This window comes from Arachis ipaensis, chromosome B7 (assembly GCF_059453495.1).
Source record: "Arachis ipaensis isolate K30076 ecotype BB chromosome B7, ASM5945349v1, whole genome shotgun sequence".
NCBI lineage: Eukaryota > Viridiplantae > Streptophyta > Magnoliopsida > Fabales > Fabaceae > Arachis > Arachis ipaensis.
Genome location: NC_142442.1, coordinates 107,610,978 through 107,616,441, shown reverse-complemented (window position 1 = coordinate 107,616,441; position 5,464 = coordinate 107,610,978). Strand labels below are relative to the sequence as shown.

At 41.0% G+C, this 5,464-nt stretch overlaps 1 non-coding gene across 1 annotated transcript; it reads left to right on the top strand.

Moving 5' to 3' along the window:
- Positions 1-2,562: 2,562 nt before the first annotated feature.
- Positions 2,563-2,666, top strand: LOC148553653 (small nucleolar RNA R71). Its single transcript, XR_015892636.1, has one exon. It is a non-coding gene; the product is annotated as a small nucleolar RNA R71 (small nucleolar RNA).
- Positions 2,667-5,464: the final 2,798 nt, after the last annotated feature.

Here is a 5,464-nt window from a genome sequence, read left to right as displayed (position 1 = left end):
TTTGTTTGGTTGTCCAATCTATCCCTTTTAATGCTCCTTTTCTTTTCCTATAAATACAAACTAAGAAAAGTAAGAAAAGATATTAAAATGACCATATGAACTTTACGGCTAATATTAATAAAAGGGAAGAAAGGATTTGATTGTTTATTTATGAATTCCAACTAACTAACTAACTATTGGTGGGTCCTTATATGCATTTTGGTGGCACCATGGGGTGACACCAAACTTAGTTTGAAGCAATGTGATGAAAAGTTTTGTTCAAAGCTCCTAAGACTAGCATGCATCTTGGTTTGCTTTGAACACCAAACTTGTTCTTCACTATATACTGCATGATAAAGATTGCACCAAGTGTTTGTCAAGTTTGGGTTGAAATTCATAAACATTGATTTATTCATTATTTTAAAAACATATAAAACATGGGTTGCCTCCCATGAAGCGCTTCTTTAGCGTCACTAGCTTGACGTTTTTCCCTCATCAGGGTGGTTGGTAGTGCTTAAAGTCCTCCCCTCTTGCTGTGGACTTATATCCATTGGTTGGATCAATGATCTCCACATATTCCAGGGAAAGAACTCTGTTGATAGTGAAGACCTTGGGTAACTGAGATGGTACAGTGGGGAGATTAGGGGGAATATCTGGGAAGTAAGCTGAGACAACTCTATCCCCTGGAGAGAAGTCTTCCGTAGGGATTTTCTTGTTCCTCCATCTCCTTGGTACCTTCTTCTTTGTTTCTTTTGAGGTTTCCTTCCCCTTGGTGACCTCTTTTTTCCAAGGAGTTGTGATGCTGTCTTCACCTGCCTCTAGAGGTTTAGGTTCCTCCAACTTTTCCTTGAGCTGTGGCAATTGCTGTTTTCCTTGTTTATCTATTAAGGGGATCTCAGAATGAAATGGCTATACTTCAGTGCTTGTTTCCTTGTCCTCTTGATCTGTTTCTTGTGAGAGTTTGAAAACATTGAAGCTGAGTCGTTCATCATGGATTCTCAATATTAGCTCCCCTTTCTCTACATCGATAAGTGCTCTAGCCGTAGCTAGGAATGGTCTTCCCAATATGATTGGATGAGTGTGACTCTCTTCCATGTCCAGGATGACAAAGTCTGTTGGGAGAAAGTATTTCCCAACCTTTAGCAATACATTTTTCACCACTCCTATTGCTTGCTTTTGAGTTTTGTCAGCCAGTCTGATGATTACATCTGTGGGTATTATCTCATTGATCTGCATCCTCTTCGCCAGGGATAAGGGCAGTAAGTTGATGCTGGCCCCCAAATCACATAGTGCTCTATCGAACATAGTTTCACCTATGGCACAAGGGATGTGAAAACTCCCTGGGTCTCTTCTTTTTGTAGGCAGCTCAGGTTGAATAAGGGCACTACATTCCTTGTTCATCACTATAGTCTGGCCTCCTTTGAGTGAGTTTTTCTTGGGAAGAAGTTCCTTTATATACTTGATGAATGCAGGCATTTGTTGAATTGCCTTGATGAATGGTATGTTTACATGCAGAGATGCAAACAAGTCTAGGAACCTTGAGTATATTCTTTTTTCCACAGTACCATTGAGCAGTTGAGGGAAGGGTGCATAGAGCTTCAGCAGCTCTTGTTGTGAGATTTCTGGTTCTTGGAGATCTCTATCCTCCTCCTTTGTTGAGTTGTCTTCAGGTTGTTTGTAAAGTTTGCCTTGCTTGTCTTCAGTCTCTTGATCACTCGCAGTGACCATTTTGCAATCTTTCCATCTTACTTTCTTTGCTTCTCCTTTGGGGTTTTTCTCCGTGTCACTTGGGAAGCTATCAGTAGATTTGGGAATCTTCTCAGCTAAATATCCCACCTGGAATTCCAGCTTCCTGATGGTCTCTCCCTGGTTCTTAATATTGGCTCGCACCTCCTCTTTGAACACCTTATTTTCTTGAATCTCTTGGCATATTCCTTCAAGTAAGGCTTCAATCTTAGAGAGCTTGTCATCAATTGATGAGTGATTCGGAGCAGATGTGCTATTTTGGTTTTGATAGGCGTGTGGAGAAGTGTTGTTGTGGGGTGTTGAGATGTCCTCTGTGTGAACTACTGATGAGCTGCATTGTTGTTGGAGTTGTAACGTCTCTGGTCTTGGTTTTGATCTTGCTCACTTCCCCACCCAAAGTTTGGGTGGTTTCTCCATCCAGGGTTGTAGGTCTTGGAGTATGGATCATAGTTTTTCCTTGGTGAATTCCCAATGTAGTTGGCTTGCTCCTGACTCCCCTCTGCTTCTTCATTCACTCCTTCTTGGGTTGTTGATGAAGTGGAGATTGCTGCTACTTGGTTCATCTCCATCTTCTTGGTGAGGTTAGCCAGCTGCTGGGTAATGAGCTTGTTTTGGGCCAACAGAGCATCTACATTGTTTAGCTCCATTACTCCTCTTGTGTTCCCTCTTTCGGAAGCATAGAAGTAGTCGTTCTCTGCTACTATTTCAATAACATCTATGGCTTCTTCAATAGTCTTCTTCTTATTCAAAGATCCTCCGGATGAATGGTCTACAGCCTTCTTTGACTCATAAGAGAGTCCTTCATAGAAAATGTGCAGCTGCACCCATTCGTTGAACATGTCAGGTGGACACCTCCTTGTTAAGTCCTTGAACCTCTCCCATGCTTCATATAGAGTCTCACCATCTTGTTGCCTGAAAGTTTGGACCTCAGCTCTCAGCCTATTGATTCGTTGAGGAGGGTAAAATCTTGCTAAGAATTTGTTCACCACGTCTTCCCAAGTTGTCAAGCTTTCCCTTGGGAAAGATTCCAGCCACTTGGCTGCTTTGTCCCTAAGTGAGAATGGAAATAGGAGCAGTCTATAGGCGTCAGGGTGAACACCATTAGACTTTACTGTGTCACATATTCTCAGGAAGGTGGTCAAATGTTGATTGGGGTCTTCTTGAACACCTCCTCCGAACGAACAGTTGTTCTGAACAAGGGTGATGAGTTGTGGTTTAAATTCAAAGTTGTTGGCATGGATTGTTGGATTTTGGATGCTACTTCCACAATTGCCTGGGTTTGGATTGATGTAAGAGCCCAAAACTCTTCTATCCTCCCCAGCATGATTTGCTCTACCTCCTCCCCCATGGTTGTGATCCTCTTCTTCATGATGGTTTTCCATGTTGTCTTCCATTGTTTCAAAGAATTCCTCTTCTTCCTCAGCACCAACCACTTTCTTTCCTCTTGCCTCCCTCCTTAATCTAAGGAAGGTCCTCTCAGGTTCAGAATCGAAGGAAGTTGAAGCCCCCCTTCTTCTCCCTGTCATACAACCATCAAGTGCAAGCAAGAAAAGATAGGTGCAGAAAGTATTTGTGTCAGAATTACTGTTAGTTGTGGGTGATGCAATATATCAAACAGTTAGTGGGTTAGCAAACAGAATTGAAAATAACAAAGAAAAACAAAAGAGTAGAGGGGGAAGGGAAGGAGTTTAACTAAAACAAAAAGTAAATCACTCAAACAGAAAATGAAATTCACAAAAATAAAAATGCTCAATCTAGTGATCTTCCAATTTAATCATTGTTGATGCACAATCAATCCCCGGCAACGGCGCCATAAACTTGATGCGCGGAAAACTTGTCTCTCAACAAATCTCCCTTCGGCAAGTGTACCGAATTTGTCATCAAGTAAAAACTCACAATAGAGTGAGGTCGAATCCCACAGGGATTGATTGATCAAGCAACTTTAATTAGAAGAATGTTCTAGTTGAGCAAATCCAGAATTTGGGTTGAGAGTTATAGAAAATAAAATGGCGGGAATGTAAATAACAGAAAAGTAAATGCTAGAATTAAAGGACTGGAAGTAAATGACTGGAAATAAATTGCAGAATTGTAAATGGGAATGGGGGATTTTCTCATAAAAGTAAATGGCAGAAATTAAAGAGAATGGGTAAGATCAGAGATGGGGAGTTCATTGGGCTTAGGAGATGTTGCAATTCTCTGGATCAAGTTCATTTTCATCTCTTCCTCAATCAATGCACTCATTGATCTCCTTGGCATTCTTAAGTGATTGAATTACAATTTCTTGTAATTCAATCTCTCAAATCTTGATCAATAGCCAATTCCTTGGTCAATTGCTCATGAGAAGAGATGAAGTATGGTCACTGATTATACCACATGAATTTCCCAAATCAAGTATTGAGAGGGTTATAGTCACATACCCATCCAAACCCAATTTGGTCCAGCATGAGAAAGCAATTCTAGCTTGATCTCTTCATTCCTCTTTCAAGGTTCAAAAGAGATCCAAGTTTGAATAGCTTCTCTTCCAAGATAACTACTCAATTGGATGAAGATCGAAAGCTTTCAAGTAAAATCAAGAGAAAAGATAGAAGAAGAATAATGAAAATTAGTATTGATCCATCAAATTACAACAGAGCTCCCTAACCCAATGAAAGGGGTTTAGTTGTTCATAGCTCTAGAAAATGAAAATAAAGATGGAGAATACATCATAGAACTAGAAATTGGAGAGAAAGTAAAATACAGAGAGTAATTCCCTTTTTCCAACTTCCAGAACTCCTTTAACAATTCAAAGCTACTCCTATATATACTACTCTTCTCAGCTTCTAGTTTTCTCTTCAAGTCTTGGGCCTTTGGATCTTGAGTTTGAAGCAGTTCTTTTCTTCATTTGGGCTTGGCTTTACTTGCAGAGAGAAAGTGCTAAGTGGGTAGAGACTTTAGCTCAGGGCGTTAGGGGTGTTAACATTTAGTGAAAGTATAAGTTCGAGAACGTTAGTGACACTTAACATTTTTACTAACATTCCAATGTACCCCTTTGCCTCACGTTAGAGCCCACGTTAACTAGGTTAACGTGGCTTTTAACGTGGCCTTGCCAACACTCGAGAATGTTACTGACACTCAACATTGTCACTAACATTCCAGTGTGCCCCTTTTTGCTTCACGTTAAAGCCCACGTTAACTAGGTTAACGTGGCTTCTAACGTGGCCTTTCCAAACTTCGAGAACGTTAGTGACACTCAACATCGTCACTAACGTTCCAATGTGCCCCTAGATCTCACGTTAGAGTCCACGTTAACTAGGTTAACGTGGCTTCTAACGTGGCCATTCTTAGCCATCCCAACGTTAGTGACAATGTTGAGTGTCACTAACGTTGGCTCATCATTCATTCCTCATTGTTAGCTTCCACGTTAACTAAGTTAATGTGGAAGTTAACGTGGCTCCTTGGGGGTTGTGTGGTTGCTTCCAACGTTAGTGACGATGTTGAGTGTCACTAACGTTGTCGACAACTCTCACTTCTTACGTTAGCTCCCACGTTAACTAAGTTTACGTGGAAGTTAACGTTGTGTGTTGCATCCTTAGGCCAACGTTAGTGACAATGTTGAATGTCACTAACATTGGCTTCTCTTCCCCCTTTAACGTTAGAGGCCACGTTAACTAGGTTAACGTGGGCTCTAACGTAGCCACTCATGAGTGTTTGCCAACGTTAGTGACAATGTTAAGTGTCACTAACATTGGCTCAACTTCCC